The sequence below is a fragment of the Triticum aestivum genome, chromosome 7A (assembly GCF_018294505.1).
Source record: "Triticum aestivum cultivar Chinese Spring chromosome 7A, IWGSC CS RefSeq v2.1, whole genome shotgun sequence".
Lineage (NCBI taxonomy): Eukaryota > Viridiplantae > Streptophyta > Magnoliopsida > Poales > Poaceae > Triticum > Triticum aestivum.
The window spans coordinates 162,186,807-162,202,711 of NC_057812.1; the positions used below are offsets into that span (position 1 = coordinate 162,186,807).

Below are 15,905 nucleotides of genomic sequence, written 5' to 3' on the forward strand. Positions count from 1 at the left end.
TCGACTCTTCCCCGATCACTCCCCAACAAAGGCTTGCTCGTCTTCGTCATAGTCCAAACTCTTTCTCGTGTGACTATGGTGCTTTCTTGAGCGATGACTTGGGAGGGTTCCGGTCACCCCTACCCGGGCAGACAACCTCCCTCATTCACATCAGAAATGGCAAAGATTCCATTTTGGAAAGTAAATCTCTTTTTGTATAGATATAAAATAGCAAAAGTACGGTTCAGAGTCCTTTTTTCTTTCTTATTTGAAATTCAAATCGAAATGCCTCAACTTGATAAATTAACTTATTTCTCACAATTCTTCTGGTTATGTCTTCTCCTCTTTACTTTTTATATTCTCTTATTTAATAATAATAATGGAATACTTGGAATTAGTAGAATTCTCAAACTACGGAACCAACTGCTTTCGCACCGGGGGGCGAGATCCGGAGCAAGGACCCTAAGAATCTGGAAGATATCTCGAGAAAAGGTTTTAGCACCGGTCTCTCATATATGTACTCCAGTTTATCCGAAGTATCCCAATGGTGTAAGACCGTCGACTATTTGGGAAAAAGGAGGAAAATCACTCTGATATCTGATTTCGGAGAAATAAGTGGCTCACGAGGAATGGAGAGACAGATTCTCTATTTGATCTCGAAGTCCTCATATAACACTTCTTCCAGTCGGATCACTTGTTGGAAAAACATAATGCTCACACATGTTCCACACGGGCAAGGAAGCATAATATCATGAAAGCCGTCTGATAATCTTTCTATAGGTTCCCCGAAGAGAATGGTCTCATCAAAAAAACACTTTCTATATGTTTTGTTATTTTGAGATTCGAAGAAGCAAGCAAGTTTTTCATATAGTTGTTTTTGTGTAGTGATCTCTGTTCATGGAGATCACGAGGCCACTGATACCCCATGTGGATAGGTGGGATAGAAGAGTGGGCATGTGGGCTTCTATCAAAAGAGGAAAAGATACCGCCACGCTCATATCTCCCTTCTCACCTCTGGGAGGGGGAAACTAGCACTTTCGCACTAGATGGTTAACTCTAAGTTTTTTCTGAAGTAGGTTGTTCAATGATAGTTCAATGATTGAGCCATCTTCCTATCACCAATAACAAATGGATAGCATGCGTTGTGCAACCAATCCTACCCTCAGTTGTAGTAAGCTGAGTGTGATCCGCAGAGAGCAAAGTGTGTATCACATGAATTTGATAGCTCAGGCCTTGGAAGGACCTTTTTGGCACTAGACAGACTCTTTAATATCGATGGCAGCAACTATCCATTTTCTCAATCAGATTACTGCGTGTGCGCTTGTGTGCTCCAATCTTTAGTAAATAAAGCAAATATTTCTGAGCTAGGAATTAGAGGAAATGCTCTGACTCAAATCCAGATACAATTTGATATGTTGGAGACGTGTGTGACTCCCTACATGTATTTGAAGAGTCCCTCAGGATCATATCACAATAAACTAGACTGGTCAGGATGCTCCAACTAACAATCTAGAATCCATACTTGATAGGATCAAGAATAAAAAACATGATATCAAGAATAGCATATTGAAAGATCCCAATCATTTTTCTTGATAACTTCTTCAACCTACGTATTTTTCGTATAAATTGGATCAATTATTAAAAAAATAAGGAGCAAACATAGGTATCAGATATCAGGAACATAAGCTTACCCGGGAGAAATGCACTCTGTGTTAGTCCGATCACTTAGCTTTTGCTTTCGCACTCCCTACTGATGCCTATTGCATGACTCTCATTCAGTCAAACTAGAAACTGTGTTTACAGCTGGAACGATGAATGTAATCCTACTATTCTTTAAGGGCAGGGTCGTCTGAGTACGATACTATGGACATCAGGGCATATTGAATATAGTCATATAATTTGGTGTGCTGACACACCCAGAAAGGTTTCTACCTACACAAGGAAAATGAAGAAAGCAGGCCAAATACTGAAATGTATTAAGCTATCGATCGGGGGACATAACACTATGAGGGTTGTTAAGGAGGGGCTAGGAGCTTGATATGCTGCCGACTCAGAATCAAATGAGCATAGGGGACCCTAGTCAACATTCATATTTCTACCCACCGGTGGATGATCGGTCACCTTAGTTCCAATTTAGCTACTGTTCATTTTGTTGAACTCCAAGAAGGACCGATTGCTACGTACTCTTGAGAAACAAGATGTTATGACGCTGCTGTGCCCGCGGTCCAATGATCCACCTATGTTTGTGTTGGATCTTATCCATGCTGCAACCAGGCCGTGGAATATGGAGGTGGTCAGAGAACATATGTATGAGATGGACGCCGAAGCAGTAGCGAACATTCCCATCAGTCATGTTGCCCAGCCGGAAAGAATGGAAGAGGATTTTTCGTATCACATTCGTACTGACTTAACAGGATCCGTCTCCCATAGTAATATTATGACAGTCTCTCTTGCCCCTTCGTACTTACTTGAAACAGGAATTTCTTGGTGCTCAACTGCTTATTCTGCTTTTCCTGGTACCGGTATAGATAGATAGAAAGCGCATTCAATCGAGAAAAGGATCAACTGATCCACCTCTTTACTTTTTGGTTTTTATTCGGCTGTTTTAGCATAGGTTGCATTTTAAAACAAAAGAAAAGAGCAAGTTCCCACAGGCGAAGAGCTGCTTCCGAGAAATCTTTTACCCCCTTTACGCCCTTCGGGGCTGCTAACAACGAGCTAATACACAGGAACGGCACGGCTCCTACACCGCTTAACTCCAATAATAGAACCTGGTCCCACATCCCTTGCATTTGATAATGAAACAATCAAAATTTGTTGAATTGAAATATGTTCAATCTCATTTCTTTTACGTGGTTTTGGCAACTATCAATTATCTCTTTCCTCGGCTTCCTACACGGATATAGCCGTAAACGGTATCTAGTAGGCAACCTGGGAACTACATTAGCTTAGGGGGATCGGGTAGCGAGCGCTCTCCTCGGCAAAGCAGACAAGAAGCAATTCCACCATTGGGAACGGCACGCCCCCTTCCCTAGGGCTAGAGGTATTTACACGCTGCATTGAACCTAACGCTAGAGCGAGTACTACGATGAAAATCACTTTTATGAGCGATACCTTTGTCTTTGGTGCTTGAGTTGTCCTCCCAGCGGTGTGGTCCTCGGTTTCGGAAATGACATATTGAACCGGTATCTTTAGCATATAAAAAATCCTTTGTTTGACGGCATCCCTCCTCTAAAGCAGCTTCCTTCCTTTCCGGTTCGTAGTGGTTACGAGCAGAAGTGCAATTCAAAGCGCATTCAATAGTTGTATTAGATAGTTTAGATATAGTGACCCACTAGTTCGAGATGCACTGACCTTGGCCATTGCCTGCTAACTACGGTCATTATATGTCAATTCGGATCACACACCGGAAGCAAAGATCAGGGGATTGCCAACTTGAATGAATGTAATCCGGTTACGGTGTAGGGGAGATTTATTATTGAGTTGATAACGCACTCCGTTTACTAACATTGAGAACTATGCCATGGAATGGAATATTCCCATTTCCGATTGTTGAAAACAAATGCGACTTTCAAAAGGCACATCAAATGTATGGACACAACGATTTGCCCACTGATTCATTGATTCATTAGCTGTGCTGCTTTTGTGAGTTCCACTGGCGTGAAACTCCGAAGGGAGAGCCCGGAGGGAGCTTATTCATTCCTTTCGTGGCTTGCCATGGTTATTTCCTTGCCCAGGGCACAGTCTGGTTATCTGTTTTGTGCCTCATCGGGCACCCAAGGGTTTATCTTATGAATGGTGCGATCCGACATCCTTGAAGCTCGAAACTCCTCTCTTGAATTTTGACCATGAAAATGCCATTTACCCTTAGCAATGAATAAATCTATTGAACAATCTGTTTCATTGCAATACCTCGCTCTAACAACTCCTATTCCCACGGCATTACCACAAGGATTTCCTGTTTCCCCGCCACCACGTTCGATCACGGAAATACATCCACTTAGATTTACGTGCCTTAAGATGTCTAGAATTTGAGGGCGGTCAAGATGATATGAATCATACCATGTTGAAGCTAGAAGGACATTGGTGTCCCATCTTGTATAAAGAACGCCTTCATACCAGCTCAGGACCTCCCTATCGAATTGATGCTGAAAAAAGAGATGTAGGAGCACGTCACTCAATTCACCTATCAATGGTATACAATTATAACGAGGAATTTGGATGTTAGTGTCGGCATTATATATTGGGAGAGATATAAATTCCCTCAAGATGTGGGAAATCACTCCCAGATTGTGTAGACACTTTAATGTATTCCATAGACGTTCCGTAGAAACATACCGGATACTGTGACTCAAATCCACACAGACTATTTTATCTACACCACTTTGACCATCCTAGAACCTCTCGTGGAAACCCAACATTTCATTATAATGAGTTAATCTAGGCGGAAGATTGTTTCTTATCACTAGAAACTCCCGCATTAAGATATTCGCTAATGCTTTCAAAAGTAGTACATCTGCTGAAAGGGATGGGGCAGCCATACAAGGCCAATCACCAGCATTGATGAGTGGGCGCCTGGCACAACAATACCCAAGCTCATCTTGCCTTTCAAGAGTGAAATGTTCCTGCAAAGTCATACCACCCCTACCATATTTATCGGTTTTGTATACCAATTTGGGATGAAATGAAGAATAACCTTCGTGTATATGCGACACCATGGTATCGATTGATGCGGGTAAGACGCCCCACTCTCTCCACATATCATTCGAATTATAGAGTCTCCTGACCTCATTAATCAATTGAAGTTTCCTAAAACCACCATTATGAAATCTCCTAAGAAAAGTTGCGTTGTGATTACTACTAGATCCAATTCGAGAGAGAGAGAAAATAAGTCGGTAACTGTTCATAATTTATGGTATTCATCTATACTTACTCTTGGTAAGTTGGTCGGTTTCTTGGTTTGCGTTCATGATTTGGAATCAATTGGATATGTTACTATCCGCTTGACGTCTAGAACATTAGTTAGCCTCTTCCTATTTAGGGAGAGGAAAACACTCTACTGTACCAGTAGGCCGAAGACCCGCAAGCTCAACCTGATGCCTTTGTTATTGTTCCTCAATCCGTCTCAGTATCATTCCTACTCATAAGAGGGATTCTTATCTGTAAAAGAATACATCTCATTTACGACTCCATCCAACGACCAATTCCGGGATTTCAGGAGTATCGAGTCAGTGCACTATCTCTCATCATCATTCATGTACCTACCTATTTCCATTCCTAATATGCCATCTTTCCTTACTTTACCTTACCTGTGTTTATGTTGTACCGACTGTACTAATCATAATTTGTGCGGTGAAACTCATACAAACCATGATACCCATCAAAGCACCCGCTAACCTCGCTTTAGCTATCTCACCTTCAGGATTGTAATTAGTAATATCTGCTACATCGCGAAATGTTGGATCGTTACGAAACGCGTCCAATACGATTTCCTGCACGTCCTTAGTAAGAAGATATGTCTTCTTATGAAACCCATCGAAAATCAAGTCAGGATCATTGAATTGGTTGACAGATATAGAATCGATGACAACCGGTATCAGCAGGGGGTCATTGCCCCCAACCACTAGCTTATACCAAGCCGTGCACATCATGTCTGTATGTATTAACGTGATAAACACTATATATACATATGAACGCAGAAGTGGGTGATAAAAGATTGTAGTGATCTCCATTTGCGATGCAGTATAGCTCGGTTTACTAACTGTAGATTTGAATCCAGCACCGAACTCCCTGAAGTTTGCAAAGATCACTTCTCTAGTCAGGGAAGCCATACCTACCAAGCCAAGAGAATCTGGTAGATCTACCAACTTATCATATAGTGAAATAGTACGCTTATAGTGAAAGCCAATAGGATTGGGGAATGAAAACCTTGAAATACGGGGCAGATGGGGCCAACCAATTCCAGTTAGGAACGTCAACCTTGAAGTAGGTTCTTGTACAGAAACAGGCACCACATAATCACTTGGTCGAGTTCGATGAGTTATCAAGGACTTGTATCTATCTCTATCATACTGGATTTGAGTATTGAGTATAGACATAGAATACACTAGGTTCTCTCTCAAATTGTTAAGAATGTGAAAATGATTTGATGCGTTAGAAGGTGCACCTCCAGGAGGACTATTATCACTACCATTGGGGCCGCCTCCTCCACTCGGAGGAATCGAACCGTCATAACTACTATCACTAGATCCACTTTCAGAACCTTTATTGACTTTCTTTCCTTTATTCACTTTTCCTTTCTTTCCAGAACCTTTATCAACTTTTCCTTTCTTTCCGGAACCTTTATTGACTTCAACATTCTCTTGATTTCCTTTGACTTTATCTTGATCAGATTGAGTAGGAGGATTAGACGATGGGAACTTATTCTTCGACAAATCTTTAGGGTCTCTGGGAAGCGAATCAGAACTGTTACATGAGAAAATGTCGTTGAACTCGTCGTAAACTCAATTCAGAAATGCAGTTAGATAGGATCTCATAATATATCTACTATTCATAGAAATATGGATTTCATCCATTCTAGGATTTCGATTGGAGGATTTTCCTGATATCAGGACCTAGTCCAAAACACTGATATCCTAGTTATCAACAGCATGGTTGTAGGAAAGAGATTTCCCACCTCTAGTGAATATTCGTATCTAGAGACATGATAACCGTGGGCTTAGAGAACAAACTACACCACCTCTATATAGGTAGATAGAGAATGCGGACGGGTTCACAAAGCTTGAAGAGGAGAAAGGTGGATAACCTTTATAGATCAGGATAACCTTTCACATTTTCCTACAAATAGGATATTTGCACCACGACCTAAATATAACACCTAAGAAGTATGTTCTGCCAAATGAATAGACGTATATGAAATGAAAAGAGAATGAATTTCTCAATGTTCCGTTGATAGACGGGTGCTGCAATTAGCAAACAGAGTACGACTACAACTAGGCTCCAGTGTATTCTAGAGGTGGTATAGTTGGTGACCAACCTACACTAATGTTGAGATAGTACCACGCATGTGATAGTAATCCCTATCTCATATTGTAACCCTCATTTTAGGCCATGGAAACCCAGTGCCAACACTGAAAGCAGTAAACCCACCTGTTATAGGATCCGTAACATCTACTACTGTTATATGAAGCAAATACCCTATGTTGTGAGGTAGGGAATCTATTGTGTTTATTCGAAGGCATCCAACCTATAGCAAACCTAAATACAACCACCTCCAAATCGAAACTCTTATCCAATCCAGTGAGGAGGCAACCTGCAGCCATCACTATTCTAACATACAAATGGAATGGAAACAGGGTTGGATAACTATCCGGATCTACTCCCCAAACTCACATCCCATTATCTCACCAGTGAGTGGGCTTCGAACAATGATCGTGAATTCATATACGATTCGATAGGTTCCGAATCTGAAGGATGTTTCTCATCCAACGCTTATTTATCACCCTCTTTCTTATTACTACTCCTACTTCTATCATTCTTAGCAGATCAACCTCCTTTCTTATTAGAAGATTGCACATCGTTATTACCTCCTTTCTTCTTATCACTCCCTTTCTTATTAGCTCCTTTCATTTCCCCCAGATCTGTCACTTCCAAATCATTATTACCTCCTTTCTTCTTATCACTTCCATTCTTCTTATCACTTCCTTTCTTATTAGTTCCTTTCTTATTAGTTCCTTTCTTATTAGTTCCCTTCTTTTCCCCCAGATCTTTCACTTCTATAGAATCACTCTCATCAACATGATCATCCTCGCAAGTCTTACCCTTATTCAATCCTTCTCGGATTACCCTGCTTAGTTCAGCCGCATCCTTCAGCCTTTTATTATCTTCCCACAGCTGTAATATTAGACTGCTAGTAGGCTGATCTTTCAACATTTTTAACAAGTCTTCACTCGTAAATACGTATGGCTTTGTGTCGACCCACACACCCTTTTTAAAGATGAGTACCCTTTTAGCCCCTCCCAATCTCATTGTTATTTGGCTCATACGTTTCCGTATGACTAGATTTTTCCAATCCACTGAAAAGTTCTTTTCATAATTGATCACCCATTTAGAGTGAACATTATTTAACAAGTTCACGAAGTGACTTTTTTCAACCACACCAGACGGTGCACCCTTATACTTTTTGACATCTTTACCCCCTTTGACCTCCAAGAAGTAGCTTTTAGGAGCAGTAAAAATCGCACGCCTAATAAGGCCGTGTTCTAGCTTAAACTTACCAAGCTCTCTATCTGATATCATAGATTCGGGAAGAGGATTCTCTAAAACTACAGAGTCTGTGTCCGTATAGAGGCAGTCATCCCGTGACACAAATTGGTCCATATATATACGGACATAACTCGTAATGCATGCTAATATCTGAGGACACGTGTTCACCGGCGGTTTCCATCCATTGCTCTCATCGTATACGTCCTCTTTATAAGTGATTAAATTATACTCTCCCAGTTCGAGTACATCGATCACTTTACCCTTTTTCTTATGCATAAACACTTGACTTGTAACCTTAGAGCAAAGGACAGCCTTAGTGCTTTCGGTCTTTATACCCAAACGACCGTACACACTGTTCATGCTCAACTTGTGTATATAGCTTTTGGCTCCTAATTGTTTATCTCTAGCATCTAATCTCCTTGAATACATATCATCTATGAATTCCGCAAATGGACCATCAATAGGCTCAAACAAGTACCCATAGCACGGCGTAACATCATACCCTAATTTGATAGCATGCTTTAATTCTTCACTAAAGTAACACCCATACACGTACCCAACTCCGAATTTCAGAGCCTTCCCATCAAGGTCTCTAAATGGGAGAAAAGGACGCTTTACATGCTTAGGTATATACACCAACGCTTGTATAAAGCCAAACAAATCGTCCAATTTCTTGTTACAGAAATTGTCATGCCACACCCCCTTCCCGCCGGGCATTTTACATGTTTTCATTATATACGGATATAACGAATTGGCATCGTAATAATACAAATTCTCCCCGTAAGGCTTGTACACATCTACATGCCCACCATAGTATGCCCACCTAATGAATGCGTCTTCTTCCTTAGTTGGAATGTACAACTTCCATCTCTTATCGTCATGATACCTCATTCGCCATATGGTAAAGGCCATAGCCGCAATGGTAGTTTTATCAACTATGTCAACTTTGTAGTACTCAAAAAAGATCTGTTGCGCCCTGACCATGATATGACCTAAAAGCTCGACGTCATGTTTCAAATACTTGAGATAATCCACTGCATTTTCGACAATCGTTTCAAGGGTGACGTTTGTGTGATGGATCGTACGCTTACTCACCATCACACAAACGTCCCTAAACCTCAGTAAGCCTTTCTAGATGATGCATTTCCCTTCTTATCTATCGATGTATTCATCTGAGGCCACAGGCAGGTATATCTCTACGAGTGGTTTATATAAAGGAGGGTCCTGATAAGAATGCTGTTCGGAAAAGGCGAAACAAGTTGTGTTGACTGAGGCTCAGAATACGTTCTTGCACCACTCCTTTCAAACACACATACCCTTTCTTCTCACAAATGTGAAATTCTGGAACTCTGTGTGTAATTGTTGCAACAACGATAGGGACTCTGCCGAGGGCTCCCCGGTAGGTTCTAGTCTCTCTTTATACTGCGACTGGAGCAAGGCGTAATGGGCTGTGTGGTATGTTGATCAAGGAGGTGCTGCATTGGCTGTAGCTGCAAGAGGTCTTGAGACAGAAATTATGCCATTATTGCTTCTTTCATTTAAAAGCTTGAGTCGGTTCTATCTAGCTAAGTTATTCAATAAAGTAGATCGAAGTGTGTGATGCTTGTGAGTTTGGCAACTACTATATACGATATTTATAACAATACTTGATACTTGATTTATGACTTCCTCTACCTAGACCCACACCTACTTTGAATTTAACTTAACGGAGCGGCGGATCCAATAAAAAGGGACTACATTCCAATCCTACTTACCAGAATAAATAGTTGTATGGCATTCGAACCCCACCTTCATGGTTGTATTCTAATTAGCTGGAAATGTATGACCTAAGCTTCTCAACAGGCATTCACTCAACAGAGCACTTAATGAGTTTTCTAATGGCTTGAAAGACTACTATGTTTCTAAGCTTAGTTGCAAAAGAAAAGCAAAGGGGAATGTGGGTCCATTTCGTAACGCTTACGATGATAAAGAAAAGTAACTCCCATCCACGTGAGAGGCATCGCTACCGGGCCGGGCCTCGATTCCTTTCCTTGTCTGCATTCTGATTGATTCGCTTCTTCGCGCAAGCACTTGGTTCGCCCCTTACTATAACCATCCCACTCAATCTTTTACAATGATGTTTCGTACTCTCTCGACTAGGTCATCATAAGAAAATACTGCCAAATCTTTCCGAAATGAGAGAATGAGGGAAGGCGCGCTACAACTAACTGCTGAAAAACGCAAGATTAGCGCTAAGAAGCAACCCTAGTTTAAGTACTAGCCTCCCACCCCAACGTTCTTGTACTTCAAAATACTCTCCCCCGCTTGCTGCTCGCCTCAGCCAGACGTGGCTTATGTAGTGGTCGGCATTCCTACGTGCTCCAACTGATCCCCACTGGAGATTATATGAGGGGTCTTGGCAACTGTCGTGACGCTTTGGTGACGAAGGTCACTGGGGTGACTATGGAAGGATTCCGTGGTAGTCTCTGACTCCCTCCAACTCAATCAATATCAAGAACATGTCGTGAGCATGGGGTTTGGTTAGGCTTGGTTGAGTTTGTAAGAAAAGATAGTAGGTTGAGGGGCTTCATTGATTAGTAAACCTATGGTGCTGGTAAGGTCGGGACCGTGGTCGTCCGTCTCCGCTTTGCCGGCCGATAAGATCACTGAGATTGACCAGCCAGCTGGGTAGGTTTGGCTATTCCTTTCTATTGAAAAGGAGTCAGCTGTCTGCGCGAGTCGCCTTCCTTAGGCTCCGAGTCACCTTCTTCTAAGCTCCGCTGGACGACACGGCATTCTCGTTCTATAGGCCGGCCGTACTTGTGATGGTTCCCCAGGATCCAATAAATCCACTTAGGTCTATGTTGCCGCGATATTGTTCTATGGAAGCGGGTGGGCTGCTTTTTAGAAGTTCGGCCCGGTTTTTCATTAAAAAAATAAAAAAGGGGGGAGGGATTGACCTTTCTAATGCATATTCTGTCGTACCGGCATGGCCCCACTGATTTGTTTTCGATCGGAGCATCAAGCAGCGCAACCCGGTTCTACTTGACTAAGCCCCGTGCTCGTCAAGGAGGGAGTTTGCTTTACCCAACTCCCCTTTTTGATAACAAGGCAAAAACCTCCGAGCCGAGATTCATGAGTTTCGAATGAAGAATGAAGAGTGCCCTGCCCCTCTTTTTTTCCCTAAATCTTGGATTTGGAAGTTGGTAAAGACCCACCCCTTGTTTAAGTCAGAATGAGTCCCCGAGACATTGGCTTCCGCCAACAGTGAACTATTAAGGATCGCATCCCACGCATATTCTACATTATAGCCTGCAACTAATTAAGCTTCCGCTTCTAGGAGATTAGACAGAGCTCGATTAGTTTCTGCTAGACGAGGAATAAGGAACATAACCAATACGGGGAACAAGGGAATACCGGACCATATCTGCTTTTGCGCCATAACAATCTCACTCGAATTACAGGGACCTACACATATTAGTACAGTATACCGGGGTCCCCAGCCAGAACCACACGTGCAAGTTTCCCTGCATGTGGCTCGTCCGTGCTTTTATCTGAGGCGCTGCCTGCGACTCTGCATGGGAGAAGAGGGCTGAACTGCAAACTTTCGTGTTCAGAGCATTGCATTGTCTAAGGGAGTAGGGTGAGTAAGCTGCGCCTACCAAGCTAAGCTTTCGTCGAAAAGGAGTCACTGCTTCCTTTTCGGCGCCCGCCCTTTATTTAGATGTTGGGGCAAGGCAAGCCCAAGGAAAGTCTAGGTTGGCGCTCCATCTTGGCCGGCATCCTGCTCTCGAGAGGGTGTGGTCCTTGAGCGAACTAGTCATGTGCTGTGTTGCCCCAACGCAGGGGCATTTGGTGAGGAGCTACGGTCCGGTGGTTGACAAGCCACTGATCGGAGGCGACTGGACTGGAGTGCTTTCATCAAGTGATGCATGTGGGCTGAGCCATTCCCATCCCAAGTGGTGGCCTGATTCGGCCTGGCCTGGTCGGAAAGAGATTCTAAATCTCGAATATGCGCACCGAGAATAGATATCTATGTTAGCTAGCGGGGGCGGGCTTTCCCCTGGTAGTCCCGCTGCGTCCTCTGACAGTCCGTCTCATCTCATCTTTCTTTGGCTATACTTGTAGCCAGCCATATTAGCTCCACATTCCACCCTTTTTGATTTCTGACGAAAAAGGCAGTCATCAGTCGCCCCCTTTCCTATTTAGCTTTGCTTGTTGCCTATTATGAGAATAGGTCCCGGTTCAAGCGGACCGCCTTTCATCATCATCTATACCAGCTGCCACGCACGATCCCATAGGAATGATTTCATCGCCCTAAGAAGCAGAACGCGCCATCACCTACAGCCCTTTCCTCTGCCGGGGACTTTCACGAAATGAAAACGGGCGGCATCATCGTATGCTCGACATTAGTTGCCCTGGTGTATATCCCGGAGTACTCCTATGGCCGATCTGTCACCCATACATGAAGGCCTTGGCCCTGCCCCGTGTGGAGAATGCCCCCCTTATGGCACGGCTTAGTCTGTTATTTTCTTTTGTCAGAGTGGATTCGGACCGCCACTTCTCTGAAAGCATGGTTCTTGCCTCCCTCTCTCCTCCCTCCTTGGAGCTCGTCCATTCGTTGGGTGATCCCTTGCTCTCACGTTTGAGTGTTTGCTCGTCGTTTAGGCCGGTGAGTTACATTTTTGCTCATTGCAGTCGCCTTCGGGGTTCTTCGCACCTGGGTAGTACCAGGACCCTTGTGCCCCGGACTGCACTGCCCGCCCTATGACCCAAAACTCAAAATGAGCCTTGCGACAAGACGTGGACATTCCTCATGCTGCGGTTCCCTCCGGTCCGTTCCCGGGTTGGGTTAGGGGAAGATCCGAGTGATTGCCTTCGCGGATCCAAACATGCTCACAAGGCGCACAATAATAATAAGACCAATAGAGACTTCATAAGGGACCATTTGAGCTGCAGATCGTAATGCTCCTAGAAAGGCATATTTCGAATATAGAGGACGTTCCCAACAATCCACGAGAATATCATACCCAACTATGAACCGTACGAGCACATCCTCTGTCACCCCCACCGCGCTTACGGCTCTATACCCCAACCCAACTTGCTCTGGCCCTGGGTCCTCCCGCATCTCTTCCTCGGTAAGCGGACCGTGGAAGCTGGGGAGTATCCGCTTGGGACTGATAGAAAACAACATATCTTTTCCCTCCTGACCCCTATAAAAATCTAGTGGAAGTCCGGTCGCGTCGGAGACATCTTTATCTGATTTTGAGGCTTCGTCGTCCGGCTCCTCCAAAATTATGTTAGGATCGGCTGGCTCATCCTCATCATCCGAAAAGAAAATAGAGACAAAACAGATTTGTTTCAATGACATATCTAATCAGACTGAAATTGATGTCGAAGACACGATCATTCACATCAATTGAAGCAGGCAGGAAGGGCACGGAAGCTACCGTTTAACGAATGCAATGCAAGCAAGGTAGCTTGCTTACTCTCCATCTAGCGTGCGTTGGCGGCAAGGAAGGAGGCATTGGAAAGACTAGACCATACACATTAATTAGTACAAGAAAGAGGCATTCGGGAAGCGACTAGTCGCTTTTGGCGAAGCTTAACAAAGGCCGACTACTACATAGAGACAACTACTACCAGTCATGAGCGATAGTGAAGCCGTCAGAGGCAGAAGCTATCGCTTGACGGACGAAGCCGAGCCGATGCGATAGGCGGGCGAAGTGAGCGAGACCAAGACGGGCCAGACATGGAGTGGCGAAGGGGGCCTACTATACGTATACGTGATTAGTAAGCGGTTCAAGACATCGAATGAAAAATCAAGTGAACTAATGAACAGTGTGATTGATCAGACAAGTACCAAGGAGCAAGAAAACGTATGCGCTTTAGCAAGGGATGAGCGCGAAATCCGTTGCTTGTTCTTTCGGTAGCCTTCTTTCATTTCCGAATTTGCTTGCGAGCAGTCCTTGCATTAGTATGAGTTCGTTGACCGCGTAAGGGCGATCCATCTTGATGACGAATTCCACGATAACGAGAAATAGAAATTAATCGTTCGATGTCTGCTCGTTCTCCCCTCTTCAATTACCAATGAACAACATGATCTTGAGCTATCATTTGTTCAATTTGGTCGATATGATACTTAGTTAACTCATTCATCTTGATGTTCCCACTGATACCTAATCGATAACGAAGCTGAATGGCTTTTTTCGGTCCAATTCCATCCATTTTTGTTGAGGCAATTCTGACTTGTTCATCGGGAAGTGATCTAGCTCCTGAGATATATGACATTCTTTATCCTTATCTTTTCCTGGTCTTCTCGGCTGGAATCTACAATCTACACCTCTCCAAACACAAACGCAATATCTTGAGTACTCGGAACCATGTTCAGTGCTGCAAAAGCGCAGCTGTAGCCCCCTAGAATCTTCGGCTCCTCGTTTTTATTCAATTATGAAATGACTCATTTTGATGGAGATTTGTATCATCATTCAAGTAAATACAAATTGAGATCATAGAAACATGAGCTTGTGATATAGCTACACCTAATTCCAGACCGGTTAATTCTAGAACTATAAATAAGGGACCAAGATCTCCTATGAAATAGAAAATATTATTCAGAAATAGCATAGTCCAAGCAAACCCACTTAAAATCTTTACTAAACTATGACCGGCCATCATATTAGCAAATAAACGTATTCCTAAGCTTAATGCACGAAAACAATAAGAGATTAGCTCAAGGAGTACTAAGAAAGGTGCTAACGGCGGTGGGACTCCCGCAGGTAATAAGAAGCTAAAAAAATGAAGCCCATGTCTTTGAAATCCAATGATCGTAATGCCTATAAAAATGGAAAATGAAAGAGCCAAAGTAATGAGAAAATGACTTGTCACTGTGAAGCTAAAGGGTATCATACCCTGGGGATTACGAAATAACGAAAAAGTAAAAGTGACCGAGATGCGAGGGAAAAACTTTTGTTTCACATTTCCGGAAAGACCACCTATTTGTTCGTTTACCAGGTTCAGCATGAAATCATAAATAAGCTCGACCAAGGATTGCCATGCATTTGGCACTGACTTTCCACCTCCCTTTTTCGTAACAAAAAAAACGACCAAAACGACAGTGAGCAGCATATACAAGACTGAAATTGTAAATGTAAAATAAAAGTTACCCACATGAAGATCAATTATTGGGTAAATGACAAATTGATCCAATGGGGTTTCCAAAAAAGCTGATTCGAAGCACTTACAACGCTACCCGACGGGGAGTCTTCGGCCCTCCATATTTCGTTATAAAAATTAACAAAGCCCGCGTTCCAAGTGAAGCTTTCGCGCCCCTTGAAATGTAAATCTGCGAAAGTCTCCCTTAGAGACGGGAAAGAATCCACGCCCAGAAACTGGTTACAAAACCAGGTAACATCGTATGCAGGTGGCAAAGCCAATTCTGCCTGCTGCATGTATGATTCTACCATTTTTGTGATTTCAAAAAGCAAAGCCTGTGTATTTCCGGGTGCAATTCCATACATTTTTAAAAGGAGGTTCATGTCTTTCAAGGTAGGTGCCTCCACCCCTTCCAAAAGCCGGTTCACAAGCTGTGGATCCAACACAGGTTGGGAAAAATTAAAAATAAAAGAGTGGACGTGAGAGACGCTTTGTGCTGTTTGTGTTATGAAATCGAATTTGTTCAT

At 43.1% G+C, this 15,905-nt stretch overlaps 2 pseudogenes; one reads left to right on the top strand and one right to left on the bottom strand.

Moving 5' to 3' along the window:
• Nucleotides 1-236: 236 nt before the first annotated feature.
• Nucleotides 237-777, top strand: LOC123151330 (putative ATP synthase protein YMF19; annotated as a pseudogene).
• A 13,875-nt stretch (nucleotides 778-14,652) lies between these two features.
• LOC123151324 (ATP synthase subunit a-like) lies at nucleotides 14,653-15,905 on the bottom strand (annotated as a pseudogene).